This window comes from Nipponia nippon, unplaced genomic scaffold (genome assembly GCF_047370975.1).
Source record: "Nipponia nippon isolate SJK-2023a ecotype South Korea unplaced genomic scaffold, ASM4737097v1 scaffold_21, whole genome shotgun sequence".
NCBI classification, from domain to species: domain Eukaryota; kingdom Metazoa; phylum Chordata; class Aves; order Pelecaniformes; family Threskiornithidae; genus Nipponia; species Nipponia nippon.
In genome coordinates this window covers 7,564,731-7,582,024 of record NW_028262338.1, presented here as the reverse complement: position 1 = coordinate 7,582,024, position 17,294 = coordinate 7,564,731, and the positions used below count along the sequence as shown (strand labels likewise).

Below are 17,294 nucleotides of genomic sequence, written 5' to 3'. Positions count from 1 at the left end.
TCATAAAAATAAATATAAATTCTGTTTATAGAATCTTACATCTATGGAATTTTATAAGCCTTTTGCTTATAAAATACTCAGGATCCACAGCACAGTTAGTTTGTGTGTAAGCACTAGGAAAAAATTATCTATCTATAATCTTCCATCATCCTGTAACTTCCTTTAACAGAATCTCTGCATTGTGTTATAAATAAAAATGTATGCGTTGAATGCCCTGAAAAAGGAAGTATTGTTTTGTACAAATCGATAAAAGATTTTCCTTCAAAAAAATCAAAAATGGCATAAGAAATAGAAGCAACCAAAATATTTCACTATTCATATGCAAGCATCATTAATCCATTCCTGACTTAGACACAACTCACACAAGAAAAGCCATTATGTCACGTCCCCTCTTGGAATATTAGATTATTGCAAACATTCTACATCAGAGGTCTAGAGAAAGCATATAATTCTCTTAAATTGAATGGGTAGAATCAGTATGCCTGCTGAGCGATGTAAGGGGATGTAGGCTGGTACAGGGACGTAGATCAGGACATGCCAGAATAAAAAGATATCTGAAAAGACTTTATACTTTGGCAGCAAGTGGTTATTACTATTTATCTGCTAGCAGCTTTTGGGGTCAGGAAATGCAAAACTGGATTTAAACTGACTTTTCCTCTTTTGCCAGGATCATCATTGGCCTTTGCAATACAGTTTACAGAATCTAATGTTGCTGAAATTGTGATAGCCACTTAACATTTATCTAACAAAAGAGAGTTTTCCACTGGGAATTAACTCTGATCTTAGGCCACAAAGCGAGGTACTGCCAGGGCATACGCTGCCTCCACAGATCTAATGCAGCACTAATTGAATCCTGCTCCGTTTTTATGAGATGACACGTTAAGTAATTCTCATATTAGGTTTGCAGGAACGCCCGCTCCTGCTAAAGGAGCCTCTAAGTTCATGCAACATCCATAGATAAGCATATCAACACTAACAGAACTAGTATGTAGACATCTTCAGCTGCCAACAAGGTTGTAAATGAAATGTTACTAAGTTATGGACACAGGCAACCCAAAAACATTTTTCACCACTACATCGCGACCCTGCTCAGAGGACGATAAAGGCAGAGGCGGATAAAGGCACGAACTGAAAAGGGTGCAGAGCAATGCAGCCTCTGCCTGTCCGATGACACAAAGCTCATGCTGCACTTCATGGCATGTGCCAGAGCTTTTAACCCTTGTACCCTTCCCCCTCTCTAAACTTAGGAACACGGGATCTGTTCAGAGGGAGATTAAAATATATGTGAGCACAGTCCAGTCTGCTGCTTATCTTAGTGCTAAAAGCAGTGTCTCTAAACACCCAGAGGAAATAGTTAAGTATTAATTTCCGAAGAGCATAAAAAGGAAGCGGACAACTTGCTGCCTTTTACATATAATCTAGTCTTTACGTGAGCAAAACAGTTACTAAATGGCAGGTCACTGCCTGCTTCTCACACGATGCCCACTTGTCCCCTTCTCTGAGTATGTATCTGGTGTCCTGTCCCTCAAAAAGGGAAAGGAACAACTCCCTTGGGCTGCAACGGTAAAACCACCACCTGATTAAAATTAGAGGAGGGGAAGAAAAGGAGAACCGAGATTACTCGAGAAAGGAAAAGAGCAGTTACTCCGTGTAAAGAGGCAGAAGTTCTCTTTCTTGCAGAAACAGAGAGAAGCCTTAATGGAAGGTTGAGGAAGAAGAATGGATGAAAGAAGAGGGGAAAGAACAAAAGCCCTAGAAAGAAGAGCTGAGGCAAAAACTATGGAAAGTAAGGGTGAGCAGGGACAAGTCAAAGAAAAGCAATAATGTAAAAAAAATGCACATCTGTAGAAAATTTAGACAGTGAAAAAAAAAGTTACAAGAAGAAAAGAAAATTTTGAATAAAGAACAAAAAAGGGCAGGTAGAAGTCCTAGGAGAGTAAAACAGGACCAGTAGAAGACAGGATAGCAAATACAGGGAGAGAGTTACCGTGTTGTCTTTTCTTTTTCTCTCCAGAGCGTACTCTCTGTTGACTCTGTGTTTTTTTGTCACTGTAGTCACTAACAGATGATCCTTTGGAGAGATCACTGTCACGGCATTATATGAAAATGCACAGGTCCTGCAGCAAACTTCCAAGAAAGCAGAAGTGACAGAACAGCAACTTGGAAACACTGACATTTAATAAAAGGGATAGATCTAACCTGAGTTTTGGAAGTGGAACTGAAGAAATAAGAGATTGAAGAAGGGTCACTTAAAAATTGTAGCTAGAGGAGATGGATGTGGCTGCCATACTGATGGAACTGGAGAAGAAATGTGGAAGAGAGCAGGACCACAGCACCTTCAGACCTTTAACTGAAAAGGCAGCTCATTAAAAAAAAAACAAAAACAAAAACAAAAACCAAACCTCTCATCCAAAAGCTTTTGGACTTTTTTATGCAGGAGGAATGAACAAAGCTAATGAGATTCATGAACACTGGGATGATGAAATCATCTTACCAGTATCTCAAAAAATTCTGCTAGACTTATATTAAATTACGTAAGTGATGAAGTACCCATTTCCCCGTCAGCTATTTTTAATGCAGATTCCCAGGCATTTCTCTCTCACTCGGTTTTCACACGCCTAGGAATCATTACATGATTTCCCACAGTTCCCATATCAGGTCTGCAGTGGAAAACATAATTATCCGAAACCATAGTTTTAACTATATCAAGTTTTAAGTACCCCCTGTTCATATATAGCTGATCACTGGAACAGAAGCTTGTGTTGCCACTCTCCATTCACTTAATATTGGGTCAGATTTTCAACAACTGGATCTCCACAGATGCGTAACTCCTTAGTTATACATGGAAAAAAAGTGTCCCCCCTTCAAAATAGAGCTATCGTTGCCAGAAGGAAGCCGAATCCTAGTCTGTTGTGTTTTTTAATACCACATGCATAAGGCAGACTTCAGCAAGCTTGTGTAACATTCTGAGTAACCTCCATTTGGATTTATGTTCTCTATTGATTAATATGTACCGATAGAAGCCATTCACTATGTAATGAGAGGTATCTCATTTATATCTCAGAGATAGCAGGAGTTATGTTTTTAAGTATTTTCTACCCTGTTTCCATAAATAATTGAATCAATTGATTATACTGAATTGTTGAAACAAGCAGAAAAATACAGAGCAAGAAAAAAGGTGATCTGTGAATCATCTGTTACATAAGTAGCTTCTGAAGAAAGAGATTTCACAGTTGGATAATTTGTCAAAATCCACTGTGCAAAGATTATTAAAGCGCATAACCCTAAGGTCTTTTGGTGACTAACCAAGTGGAATGTTCATTAATGTTAATATAGCCCCCAAATCCTACAAATACTGTATGTAGTGTATGTTTTAAATCATAAATAATGCTTAACCTTGGCAGAAGACATTAATGAAGGTGTAGAGCAAGAGAAGTGCTGGTCAGTAGATTCTGCTTGTTTTGATTTATAAGGCAGGTGTGGTGAGGTGGGGGGATGGACTTGTAGAAGGTGAAAAAATCTCCTTGTAGATATGCAAGACCTTCTGAAAGTGTCTAGGTTTGAAGAATTATTCAGATCCAGGCTTCACAGAGCTCAGCAAGGGAATGGAATATTTGGGCTTGCTGATAAACAAAAGCTGCTTTGACTTTTCTTACCGATGTGCATATATCATGAAATTAAGGAAAGCCTTTCTCTAAATTCAGTGAAGAACAGACAGCTGTTTTAAAGCAAATGATTTTAAAAGCCCTGTCCATTTGTAACCAAAGCTGAATGTTCTTTTTTGCTTTATCCAAACTGATGAGCGTCATGAAACAATAATCCAAGTTCTGATCACACAAACAGTCTCTGGCGCAGCGCGAGTTGCTATGGCATTTTCCAACAGCACTGCAGATGCCTCTACATTTTAACTCTTCTTGAGGAGCTTGGTGACAAACTTTAGGGGGCCAAGACCAAAGCAATGGGTAGAAACTGATATTCTTACCAGCTACAGCTGTCCAAGAAGGATGGTCCTTTCTGTTAGTTCTTCTCAAAGGTACCCAGTGATACTAACCTGCCTCAGGCCAAATTGGATAAAACATTTCAGTAGGTATTTTGAGTTAATTCAGGTGGTTGCAGAGAAGTATGTTAGCAACCAGAACTGGCATGAAGGAACAAAGGCCATGGAGCATTAACTCTGTATTCAGTCTATTATGGAGCAAACTTCCTCAGGTTGCTCCAAAAAAATGCGGGGATCTACAGAGAGTCTCAGTCACCTTCTGATAACAAAGGCCTGTGGTACCTGGAATGTGTATGTCGGCACATTGTAGTACTACAGATATCTATAGATATAGAGAGATATATCCTATTGTGTATCTACATAAATACATACAAGATAAATTCTTACTACAGTTTAGGGAAAAAAGTTAACCATTGGAGTGTTCAAACACTGGAACAGGAGTCCAACCAGGTTGTAGACACTCCATCCTTGGAGATACTCAAAACTCCACTAAACAAGGCCTTGAGGAACCTGATCGAGTCTGACCTGCTTCGAGCAAGGGCTGGACTAGAGACCTCCAGATGTCCTTTTCGACTTAAATTATTCTATTGTACAGGCAGACCTCTCAAACCAAAAGTCTCAGCCTACACCTTAGGACAGTATCATTCCGAATAATTTATCGGGAACCAGAACCACGAGATCTCATCTCTGGGCAATTAACTACTAAAATCAGTGAGCAATAAGAAATAATTCTATGACAATTCCTGTGGCTCACTCTTGAAGAGGTTGCACATAAATCTGGAAGCACATATTACTTCTTATTTTTTGTATCTTCTATACTTCTCTACAAAACAACTAAGAAGTGAAAAAGTCTGTTTCCATACCAGCATTTCATGTTACATTCTTATATAATAAATTTTCTTCTTCTTTATTGACATTGAAGCAAAACTTACAGCTAAATAAAGAGATCACAACAGAAGTCTTATAGTGCCCAATACATTATAAGCACTTGAAAGATTTATGTAAACTATGTCATATTTTTAACTTCTTCGCTATTTCAGTGTCATTTAGAGTAATTTGCAGTTGGTGATTTACAGAGCAAAAATATTCATAGTAGCTTTGTGGTACTGAGAGGTTTCTACTGTGTGATTTCCCTATAAATAATAATTTTTCATCTGTCTCATGCAAACCTGACACAGTGCAGCAAAGCATAGCGGCATACTTCCAACACAGTCTATTCCCAAAAGTAAATCAAAATTCTTTGGATGATGTTCCCTATACCCAGACAGACTGTACATGTATTAGAAGTATATTTACAGCAACTTTTCAAATAGCTGGGAAACTGGTGTTAGACATTATCAAAATGTATATACCCAAATGTTAACACTCACCTTTTAAAAAAAAATAAAGACCAAGAAAAAGAGCAGGATTGGCATGTGCAACATTAAAAATCAACATTTTTAAAAGAAATATAGGAGATCGTTCAGCTGCTACTAGACAAAGATACACTACAAGAAAGTAGCATTAAAATGTCCAAGTCCAGTCATAGTGACAGAATCAACAAATTCCTTCACAAATATAGAGGTGCCTTCTAGTTGGAGAAACCAAGGTAAAGATAGATATATGGAAGCATGTGGAAAGGAAACAAGCAGCAGAAAACATGAACTTCCCCAAAACACTGCAAAAAATCCATTAATAAAGGAAAGGCAACACAAGTGAAGAGGCAAAAAGAAATCTAGTAGATAGCACCTGGAGAAACTTAAAGCAAAATCTTAAATTATCAGCACAAGTTTGACAATGTGTTACACTGAAACCCTCAGTAACATTGACAAACACTTCAGCAAAGTATTGAACTAAGAAAAGCAATGGAAAATGGCATGATCATTAAAACACCAAAGAAAAAATAGTCTTTGAGAACTGTTTTTGTGTTACAGGTCTTCTGCATTCACATTTTAAGAAGGAAAGTTCTTGCAAACGTGAGCGCAGACTGACTGCACTATGCCACCTGTGACCCCAGATAGGCGACAGACAAGCCTGAGTTTTGAGGAAGACATTATTGCTGAGAGAAGAGCTGAAGAAAAATGAAGGTAAAAGAATTGGAGAGGACTTCTCAGAATATACAAAAAACTGTAAAATATCTTTTATCTTAAAAAATTAAGTCATCGTGTTTTAAAGTTAGGCAGGTAAAACTGGTGTTCCTGACATGCAATACGGCCTTTGTGCAAATAAGAATTAGGCCTTGGAGATTTGACTCAGTTCTTCCTGAACCCTGTGGGGAGATAAAATCTCCTGCTGTATGCCTGGCCTAATCAGACTAATTTTACTAATGCCTTTAACCTAATATTTAGGCTGCTGCAACTTCTCATCTGGTAAGCGCATACGCAATGATGGCAGAGCCTAGAGTGCACCTTGCAGTTCTGGTCCCACGTCAAGAGGAAGCCAAGACTCCATGAGCTGTTGCTTTCCTCCTGACTACTCAGCACAGGTGCGAGAATTGAGAGGGAGATTAGGGCCAGATAGGAGACCAGAACCACAGCACATCGAAAACACCTCTGTGTCATAATGCAGGCCTGCCAATGTGTTCCTCACTAAGAGCTGGAGCTTGGTTCTGATCCAAAAGAAGAGTAAAAGTTAAATTTACTAGACTTACCCTAATGTGTGAGTGAGAAGAATAGAAACTCTGAACCCGAAAGTTGTTCAGTTTCACAAAGGATTTTGCAATATGGCTTTGTTCCAAAGGATGAAACTCCAAAAGGCCTAAAATCCTGCATGAAGGAAAATTCAGAAGGAAAGAACTATATATTTCAATGTTATTTTTTCTTTTAGAGGAAAAAAAAAAAATCTGATTTTGAGGATACTTTTTAATTCTGGATTCTCAGAGTAAACTCACATAAGTATACTGATTTCACTGGAGCTATGAGGTTTTGCTGAAGATGAGAATCTGCCCAGGTCACTTGCAGTGTCTACTGTTTTTCTATGTTCTTAGGAACTGAAAGCAGAGAAAGGGAAAACAAAGCATTTATCAGGTGAATATTTTTATTATGAGCTTCTGCTCATACCATAATTAAAGTTAGAAAAGAAAATAAATGAATACTTAGCATTATTCGTAAGTAATACACGTATTTGACTTAATTAAACACAGACAAATTATCCTTTCCGCCAATAATCAAAAGAACATTTTGTATGAAGGATTTTCTTGAGCAACTCTTCAAGCATTAATTGATATACTGCGGCTTACTGCTGTAATTGGCAGCTTCAAGAGTTACTTATGTGACTCCAGAGAGTGGTCCATTGGAGGTTGTCCAAAACTAGCATCTGCCCCACAGCACTGAAAAAGCTGGACTTCCCTGACTACTTGTGTTAGATATTTCACCATCTTTCACACAGAGGAGGGGAAAACCCACCGATGTTGCCAAGAACTTCTCCAAGGTATTGCTCTGAACTCAGCAAAGGAATACAGAATTCTGCTGTTTGAGTGTTCCCAAACCCACACTCCCATCCCTGTTGCTCAATTTCAAAATAACCATATAAAATAGAAAGACTACAGTGGTTCAGCTGATACCAATTTGAGTTGCTGTTTTAAATGCAAAATGCTGAAGGCTAACAAAATAGAGCCAGAGAAAGGTTTTGTTGATGTGTTTTGTTGCAACCAGCATTTAATTGTGCTAACCTTGAGCAAAATAAACTACTTGATAGAAGGAGTGTTCTCAAACTTTATACTTTTAACAGCAACTTAGCTTGCTTGAGGGATGGCTGCATTGCAGAAACAGGGAAAATGTTTCCAGAATGTCTGTAAAAAGTTGTAGGCCAAGTAGCTTCCTGCCGGATACAAGGTACTATGCCACTTAGAAGTTTGCCAGGGCGTGGATAGATCTAGTGACACTGAAGGTTGCGTTAGGACAAGAACAAGTTAATTTCACTTAAAAAAAAAAACAATTCAGAGAGTTGTGCTGGCTTTAGCAAGGTTTTTGTCCTCCATGTTTTCTGGTTGAAGAGCAAGGTCAGTTGCCTGTATAACCTACGTATCAGGACACTAACTTGGAACAGAAGAGACTCAAGTCCAAAAGGGAGACCTACTCAAGACTGATTTGGGACAAGCTTGAGAACCTTTGCCTAAAGTCAGACAAAAACCATAACGTGAAGCTCACAAAGACAGACATTTCTAAGCCTCAAGGGACACCACAGAAAAAAATATTCATTCTGATAAAAGGACAATTACTATACTCCAGAAATAATTTGTTCCCATCTTCATATCTATCACTCTATCAGCTATCAGCACTTAATAAGTAAACCTCCATCCCCCCAAAATCACCTGTTATAACACTCTCAAATCCAGATCTTTATGCTGCTGTCCATAATCTCCTAAGTAGCACATAAGATTTCATACTATTCTCTTGAAAATACACTAAAAAATATACTAATGACTATTAAAATGTAGGGACTGAGTCATTTCACTGCCTTTTAAAATTTTATTTCACACAATTCACATTTAACCTCATTGAAAGGAATCAAACTGCAAGTTTGCCTGTTATTAATAGTGTCTTAATAGTTTCTAAAGCATCATATATTTAAAATAAAAATTCCTATGACATGACACACTTCGAAAGGTACTTTTACTGAAACAAATGGCTGCTTTAGGGAACTTGTAATGAAGGCTTTCGGGAACTCCTTCCAGCTCCCTGTCAGAAGTTTGATTTAGGTTCGAACTGGGAGAGTGAAACCACCTGATAGTAACATCTACTTTGTGATGCGAGGAAGAGGAATTGGCACTAACTATATTCCCGTTGGAAGCTTCTGGAGAACCCAGCAAGTGGGTTTGTATCAAGGAATATCATTTAGGAAAATTATTATAGTGAATCCAGAAGAAACAAGTGAGAAATAAAAATTATTATATAAATATATAAAAATATGTAAACAGGTAAGCATATTAAATGATCTAGAGTAGGAGCAGAATTCTTTTATTAGGCCAGCGAGTAGCTTTGGAATAATTACAGAAGTTATTAGGCGCACAGTTCTTTTTTGGGCTAGAAAACAGAGCAGAAGTTGTCCAAGTTAAATACAGGTCAAATTCTGCATTTTATTTATACATATAGTATACAGTAATACACACATTCAGTGATAAATACTACTGTCTCCAAGGAACGCACGATACAAACCAATGATGCAAGTGTGTTACAAAAGCACTAAATTGTTTTTGTCCCTGTTTTCTATCTTGATCTACAAGCGTACTTATGTGCCCCTCCTTGTTTTACAAACTGTTCAGCTGGAACTTCCCTGTGGCTGTTTTTCAAGTGTCACACACACACACGGATTTCAAAGGCATTCTGCATTTCCACGTCTCGCTGCATTAGGGGAGTACTGTAGACCCTTAACGTCCATGAAGAACCAAGCCTTAACTTCTTTTTCCACAGTATATTGATTACTAATACATCTTTTCTGTTTAGAAACACATATTCCCTTCAAAATACTTATGTAACCAGTTATCTAATCTGTATGAAAGTAATGAAACCCCACTGTGATCTGTCCTTCCTACAGATTTCCTTATGTCTTCTTTTCTCCCTCTGGCTTACATGTCCTGATCTCTTTTCACTAACTGCCTGGAATTGTATATTCCACAAATGAATGCATTACTTTTATTCCATTAACTTCTCTCACTTATTTTCCTGTTGCAGTCATCTAAAGTAAGTGTCCTCCTCTTCTGTCCTCTCAATCATTTCTTTGAAGTGTGATCCTTTTCTCCAGTTTATTCCTTTTTTACTTAAAGGAACTACCTAGGAATCAGCATTTAAGTATTTGGGATTTTTATTTACGTTCACTTTGATAGAAATACTTTGTCTTCTTTTGTTCATCTTGCTTTGCCATCTGTGTCTTAACAGTCTCTTTGGCTCCTACAACATTTCAGCATTTTAGTGTGGAACCACACATCAAGATTTATTTCATGCTGTGCTTTCAGTCTGCCTCATTGTTTTCACTACACCAGAGATGGATCTTGGGGGCAGCCAATTGGATAGAAGGAAACAGCGATGGGAAAGAGAAATCTGCCTCCAAGCACTCTTTGCACCAGTTCCCCCAGTAAACTTTTCAAGTTTATATCTAATATAGTCTTTCACATGGAAACTCAAGATCCTAGAGCTCTTGTCTGCTGAGCAATGCTGCTGAATGACACAAGGTCTATTAATGCAGAGGGCTTTGATTCCCAGGAAATATTTTCTATCTAACAAAAGTAACTGTCCTGGAGTTCTATATGCAGGTGCACTGCTCGTTGCTTTGATTATACAGGCTCCTTCATTTTTCTAGGTATCAGTGAGTTTAAAAATAGTGAAAGGGGAAAAAAAAAAAGAGGAAGAATGGGAAAAAATGAAAATGAGATTGTCTAACTGATTCTTATTCCAAAACCGTGCAATGTTTCTGAGGCATGTCTCTCCGAGTTCATCTGAAAAACCTCTGAGAACAGAGAACCAAAATTAGGGGCAATCATCTGCCTCTCAAATTTATGAACTGAAATTTTAAATTGGCTGTAAAAACAATGGAAGGAATAGTTATGAAGGTAATTAATGACAACATGAAGATGAAGTGACAGCAGACCAAAGACAAACAACAGAACCACAACTTTATGGTAGATAAAGCTTTTTGAGATATTTACCCAGTCAAACTTTAACGGCGTTTTAGTATTATATTGTTAGAATTCCTTAGTCACAAAACTTTTTGCCTACTCTTCACATTCTTAAGAGAAAATGAGTAGGCTGTTTGTTTGTTTCTGTATAGACAGATGTCAATAAAAGCACAGTTATCTAGTTTCATCATTGGAAAGCTACGTATAACATTTCAGATTTGCAGGAAAAGCACATACACCCTGTTTGAAAAAGTCCTTTGTATCTTAGTTCTAACAAACTGATGAGCCTGAGAATTAAAATCAATAACCCTTCAAAATGTTTCCACTTCCTATCATTTACATCATACATTACAGTACCATTTGCAACAGCCTTGCCAGGTTCAGTGTTTGAAATTACCTGCCCTTCACCTTCTACATCTTCTTCCCCGTAGAACTTACGAGTCTTCGGATACTCTGTTACTCTTTGAAAAAACAAAATGATTCTGACCTTGAATATTTTAATAAAAAACAACCAACCAACCAACACTTGAGTCTTACTCTGGTTGTCAATCATTTCCTGCCCTCTTCCCCCCCACGTGCTTTAGTGTTGAAATTATAACCTGAGGGTCTTTTAAATGTACAGCGCTGTACAAATGCCTGCTAAGTAGCAGGATATAATGTTCTGGGGAATTAAGGTAGCTACCAATAATAAATTAAACGAACACTGTTCAATCATTGCTGTCCCTTGTGTTCATAAGTTATAGGGCAGATACAGTCATTAGTGCAGCACAGCACAGGGAATTCTCAGCTAATAAAAAGTTCACAAAGGCCTTAGGTGAAGTTTGTAGAAGCATGACTGAATTTGCACCGACGCCCCAGCTGAAGGTGATGTTGGCACGGTAAGTGCCTGCTGACACAATCCCTAAAAACCTAACTTAAATATAGAAGGACGTTTTCATAGATCTCACTTTTTCATTGCCTTTATCATTTTTCCTGCCCACCAGCTGCCTCTTTTTTCCTACTCCAGTGGCTGTGTCTCCCAGTATTCAAGAGGAGCATAGGCCAAACTCATTAATATTCATCAGTTCAGCTTTTCTTCCGTTCTGCTCAAGTTCAAAGGGTACTGTAACAAACAACTGAGGGCTGTACCCAGAGGCTAATATCTCTATTTATCTTCATATGTTTCATTGGAAGACAGACACAAAATGAAAAATATTTTGTCCTCAATCACAAACCTTCATAAACTGTGGTAACTAAAACTCTAAAATTTCCTTGAAGCTTAGAAGATGCTCAAAGACTTGTTTGTAAAAGGTAGTTGAAGTGGCCAGCTCTGTGGGAGGCCTCACATGCCTTCAATTCCTCCCTTCTAGCACCTCGAAGTTTCTTAAGAGCCATGCACCTCGTACAAATAATTGTCATGCATATGGGAGCGTGACACTTCTTTCTCTCGGTAATTCTCTTTAATGTGCTACAGCTCTGGAGGTCCCTAGTTCTTGGTTTACTTCTTTACAATGCAATTTACTAACTTCATCCATAGCTAAGAAAGCAGACAACTATAATCCCTCTCTTTCCCCCCGATTTACAAATAAAGTAACTGAGAAGTCCTACAAAGTTGCTACAAGCAACATTAAGAACATTACCTAGGTCACTAACATGACAGAGCCCACTCTTAGGCATTCAGCTCTCGATACCTTTCAGCTCACTAGAGGACTATTAACAGAAAATTTTGCTAGAAGCTATGAGCTCATCAATTGCAGACGTCACAGAAAAAAGAAACCCGGGCATATTAGTCACCAGTCACAGGATGAGCCACCAATGTGATACAAGTGCAGAAAACGTAAATGAGAAGCTAGAAAGAATCAAGCCAGGCACTTCCAGGAGAGACTGGAAAACATTAATCTTTGTCAAAATATCTGGAATGCTCAGCACAGCTCTGGTTATTCGTATTTTTAGAAGTTAAGTGAGTCTGAAATATGCACAGGAAAAAAGTTACTGTCAGAGGAACGAAGAAACTACTACATGACAAGAAACTTAGAAAAGCTCATCAGAGGGCGCGACTGTTCTCTATAAATACACTTCAGGGTCAACACCAGGGATTTAAAAGAATAATTTAAGCTAAAGGTTAAAGCAGGTACATGAAGAAATGCATATAAACTGAATTCTCTGTGACTGGAAATTAGAAGGAGGTTTCTAGCCATCAGGACAATGACACTCCTGAACAGTTTTCCAAGCAAAGCAGTCAAGACAAAAATCCTAACTATTGTGAAGTTTGATCTGAAGTTTATGAAACAGCAATGGCAACGTTACTGATTGATCAACGAAGCTTTTTCCAGTCCTTGTTTGCTAACATGCTTCTTCCAGAGGCACAGCTAAGAGTCTTAATACCTAACATGCATCTGCAGCATCACAAACACAGCATCTCATGAAAACCAGTCCCCAGAGAAGACAGCAACTTCTTTCATCCACAAAATAATGCTGTCAATACAAGCAAAACATTCCTGCAGCTGCTGGGTTCAGATCTTTATTGCCTAATCAAACAAACAAACAAACAAAAAAAAAAAGGAAAAAAGACTGATAGTCCAGTTTTCCCCAGCATATTCAGATTACAATTGATATTTTGTTCAATGCATCTTTCATTGAGTTCAGACAGTCCAAAGTGGCCCTTTTAGACTGGGCCTTTAATGACTAGATTGTAGTGGATAGTCACAGAAAGTTGTATATAGAATTATTTTCTGAACACGGAGAGTAAGATGCTATTTCCGAAGACTCAAAACAGGTCTGAACTTGAGTTAGCAAACTGGTATTTTCAGAGATTAGTCTTATTCTTATCTTCAGGCATAGCTAAAAGGCTGCTCGAACTTTGATTCAACTCTTGGTCTTAACACAAACCCCGTTTTTGTATTCAGCTCAATCACCAGAGATGCCCCTTACCACTGGGCTTTGTGCTTCTAACTATTCAGAAGAGAGACGAGGTACAGAAGGTGTGTGTGAGGAGAGGCTTACCATGCCACAGGTTTATATGCAAAAATTTAAACCCATTCACACACACGCTTTGTATAACTTATACTCTTTCAAAATTTATGAAGTGCGTACAAATTCTCACTTCATGCACCTGGCAGATCATAGGACAGGGTTTGATTCTGAGGGCATGGAGCTTCACACTGTGCTTTGCACTACTATTCACCCAGGACAGAAAACTTAGAGTAAAATTTAATCCTGAGTCACCTTATTTATAAAGTCTTTTGATTTGCACAAGTATTTATTTCCTGTCTTGCACCTATGCACATTTTAGGAAGTATAGGCTACTCCAGGAGCCCCAATATAACTAAAAATTAACATATTTAACAGCTCTAAAACACATTAGTATTATCCAGCAAGCAAAAAAGCCCTGAAGGCTTTTTCTAATAAGCTTTGAAGGCTGATAGATTGTCTTGCTTAGGAATAGTCTGATAGGAAACACCCTGAAAAGCTGAAAACTCTACTATAGATAAGGGAGATCATTACCCTTTCCTGCCACATTCCTTATTATTTTTGTCTAACCTCCATGGACCCATGCTGCTCCCACATCTTGTCTTGCAACTCAGCCACCAGACAATCTAACTTCCAGGAAGGCAGCAGTGTTTTCCTCAGGCTTTCTAAGCTTACGTTAAATCACACCTACTTACAAGGCTAGCAACAAGGAGAAAAAATTCAGGGAGCTCCCAGCGCAATGACCTAAACTGGAATTCCACTCCCCCGTCTCTGAAACCCCCTAACTCCCTCTGCTGCTTCTTTTTTCTCCTTAAATACACTTTGTTTGTTTAGCTGCAAACGTCTCGTCCCTCTAGGTAAAAGATTTGGGGTAAGAGTCTGCACATGCTTAATAACCGCGCTGGGGTAACTTCTTACCAGTATGCGAAGGCTTTATGATCAGTATTTCAACTCTGCTACCAGTGCCCCATACTGTCCCCACGTGAGGAGGCCTTCAGCTCATAAACTTCCTGTCATTATAACACTTTGAAGAGCACAAGTCAGTTTGACACATTAAATAGCGTACTTCAGTTCTGTCCTCACCCTAAATATTCTTTTACTGTGTGTTAAAAGACTGCAACTTTAAAAAAAAAAAACCCTCACAAAAAAAGAACCCCAAACCCAGGGTAAGTGCTTGCAAACTCCAGTACACAAGGATAACAAGCATCTACATAAGATTATTATGCACAAAGAGATAGAGGTCAGTATCAAGTTCACACAGGCAGAAACACAGGCTTGCATAAAAAGTCTGATGCTCTTGTTTTTTATAAGCCAAGGACTGAACACAATCACTGATGTACATTTCTGTATACAGCACTGCAGAGTGTTATATCCCATCTTCCAGGTAAATAGCTAATATTTCTCTGTAATTTTCTACACAACAAGACCCTGTTCTTGACTGCTTGGTCAGTCTTCTCCTCAGGTGAATCAGCCTGTGACAATTTGCAACTCAGATGAAAACAGTGTTCATCTGTCAATCCTGTCTTCTTTTCTTCACAAAAAACCTCCAAGCAGAACTGTAAGGGTGGTGATTGTGAACTAATCGCATCGCCAGGGAACTGCAATTCTTGAATGCACTTCACGCTTCCTGAGCTTCAACTTCAACAGCTGTAATTATTTTGCAATTATTAGACCTTGGCAGTGTTTCTTTCTTAAATGTCTGCCATATCTAAACATGGCAAAAACAGAACCCATTTAGCATTCTAGTCACAGGATATTAATATTTGCCCCAATATTGTTTACCTCTTCTACGCCAAAATCAATGGGGTTCGACTTCATAACAGCTCAGAGAGTTCAAAACGCCAAGAACTGTTTTTAGAACCTTTATGTAAAATAGGAGGCGCCTTCTTTCTCATGTGCCCCTTGAAGCTATGATGGTAAGTCCAAAGGTTTGGGGGATTTTTTCTTCTTTTTAACTTTGGGACTAAAGCAGTGTTAATTGCTACGCACAGTAAAAACTACCTACGTCATGAAGAGTATGTCGCCCACTACCTTTCCTTCCCCCACAACACTTCACTGCAGCTAGCTCTCGTTAGCACACCGCCATTATCAGAAAGCAGAAGCTGTAACAGAATTCAACACAACGCAGATCTATTGAAATAAACATACATAAAGACTGGGTAACTGAACACCTACAAGAGAATATTATTTAATTATTCCTGGTATTAGCTGGTGTCCTGTGTCTGAGCTAAACTTCCCTCTCCAGATCACGGTAAATAATCATCCTCTCCCAAAATACAAGCCGTAAACCCAGCCAAGCAAAATCAAGGTGCTTTTGCCATTACTTGTCTCCAGACTTTTTCTCCTAGCAAGATCTTTCATTCAAAAAACACTTTAGACATGTATGTTCAGTGTTCAAGCCTTCAAGAAAGTGATGCAACCACAAGTGAGTAATCAGTTACATTAATCTATAACAGAAGAAGCAGAGAGAGAGGAAAGAGATTTTTATTCAGCTGCTGGGAGTAGGAGATAACATTAATAATGTGCAAAGTGTCCATTAAAAAAAATTCTGTTCACTTTCTTCTGAGTGCTCCAATGGCTAGACTTGACTTTCTGGGAAGGGTGCCTACACGTTCCTAGATGCTCCTTTGCAGGCAAGCAAACGGAAGCATGTCAGAGGGATTTTTGCTGATGAAACCCCTCAGGAAGCAGGTAAATGATGTGCCAATCCCATGTTCAGTGAGTCCATGAGATGTTTCCATTCCTCTTATGGAAGTTTCTCCTTCCATTTGTTACAAAACAAAATTACTGACCACATGAATTTGGCTTTGAATGACCCCTACCTGTCTGACAAAAAATTCAGAGAGAAATGTTTTTGGAGAGACAGGACATATCATCTTATTTTTCTAATATAGGCAAAGGTTTTAGACTGACTAGAGAATGGCAAAGTGGCTAATAGTGGCTAGTATAGTTGCTAGTGACTAGAAAGGACAAATTAAAGACACAAAAGTAACAAGATGTCTTTAAAAATCTGCTCATTTGAAGATATGGGAAACATTAATTGTTTTCTCTTCTTGTAGCAGATTTAAAATATTTTTTCATCCTTGTAAATCTCTTTGCATTCTTGTTGTTTTATTTTGAAAACAGTGCATTAAAAATGGGAGATGATCATTATTTAATTCCTTTTGACAGAGATGTCCATAAAGGTATGTCCACAAATAGCCAATTTACATACTCTGAAATAGTGCTGAAAAATTTCATTATCCATGGACAAATAAACTCTTCTTTCCATCTGACATCATCTTATTGTGTCCAACACTTTCCTTTCTTAACAACTCAAATTTATGTTTACTTATGCACTTCTTTCATCCACCTATGCGAATTTTAAACTATTGGTCTATATAGAGACATCATGACAGCTTGGCAGGAAAGCGAGATGAGTTAGATACAGCTGACCAATTTGCAAACTAGCATAGAGAATACAGCTTCAAAAAAGCCCAGCGGATGATCAATAGCTCTTACAATCAGTCACTTTTTTAGCTGTTGGATTACAGGCCCAAACTCCTCATTCTCAGGTCTCCAGTTAGAGACCTGAACCTTGAGATACCATAAAACAGATATGAAGAAGAACTTGAGATCTTAACCACACCACATTTTCAGTTCTTCAATACATCTACTTTTGTCCAGCTTTGCAAAGACACTTATTACACACCTGCTGTAGAGACGGAAATGCCCTATATAATCATCTTCATTGTTTATGATTTATTCATCATCATC

The 17,294-nt window shown here is 38.3% G+C and overlaps 1 long non-coding RNA gene across 2 annotated transcripts in view; it reads right to left on the bottom strand.

Annotated features, from left to right (window-relative positions):
• The window catches only part of LOC148055543 (uncharacterized), a 276,819-nt gene that overhangs the window by 80,576 nt on the left and 178,949 nt on the right, over positions 1-17,294 (bottom strand). For both annotated transcript variants that reach the window (XR_015705312.1, XR_015705313.1), the window contains exons 6-7: positions 6,867-6,965; positions 6,627-6,741 (exon numbers count right to left, since the gene is read on the bottom strand). This is a non-coding gene — a long non-coding RNA (uncharacterized LOC148055543). The remainder of the gene's footprint in view (positions 1-6,626; positions 6,742-6,866; positions 6,966-17,294) is intronic.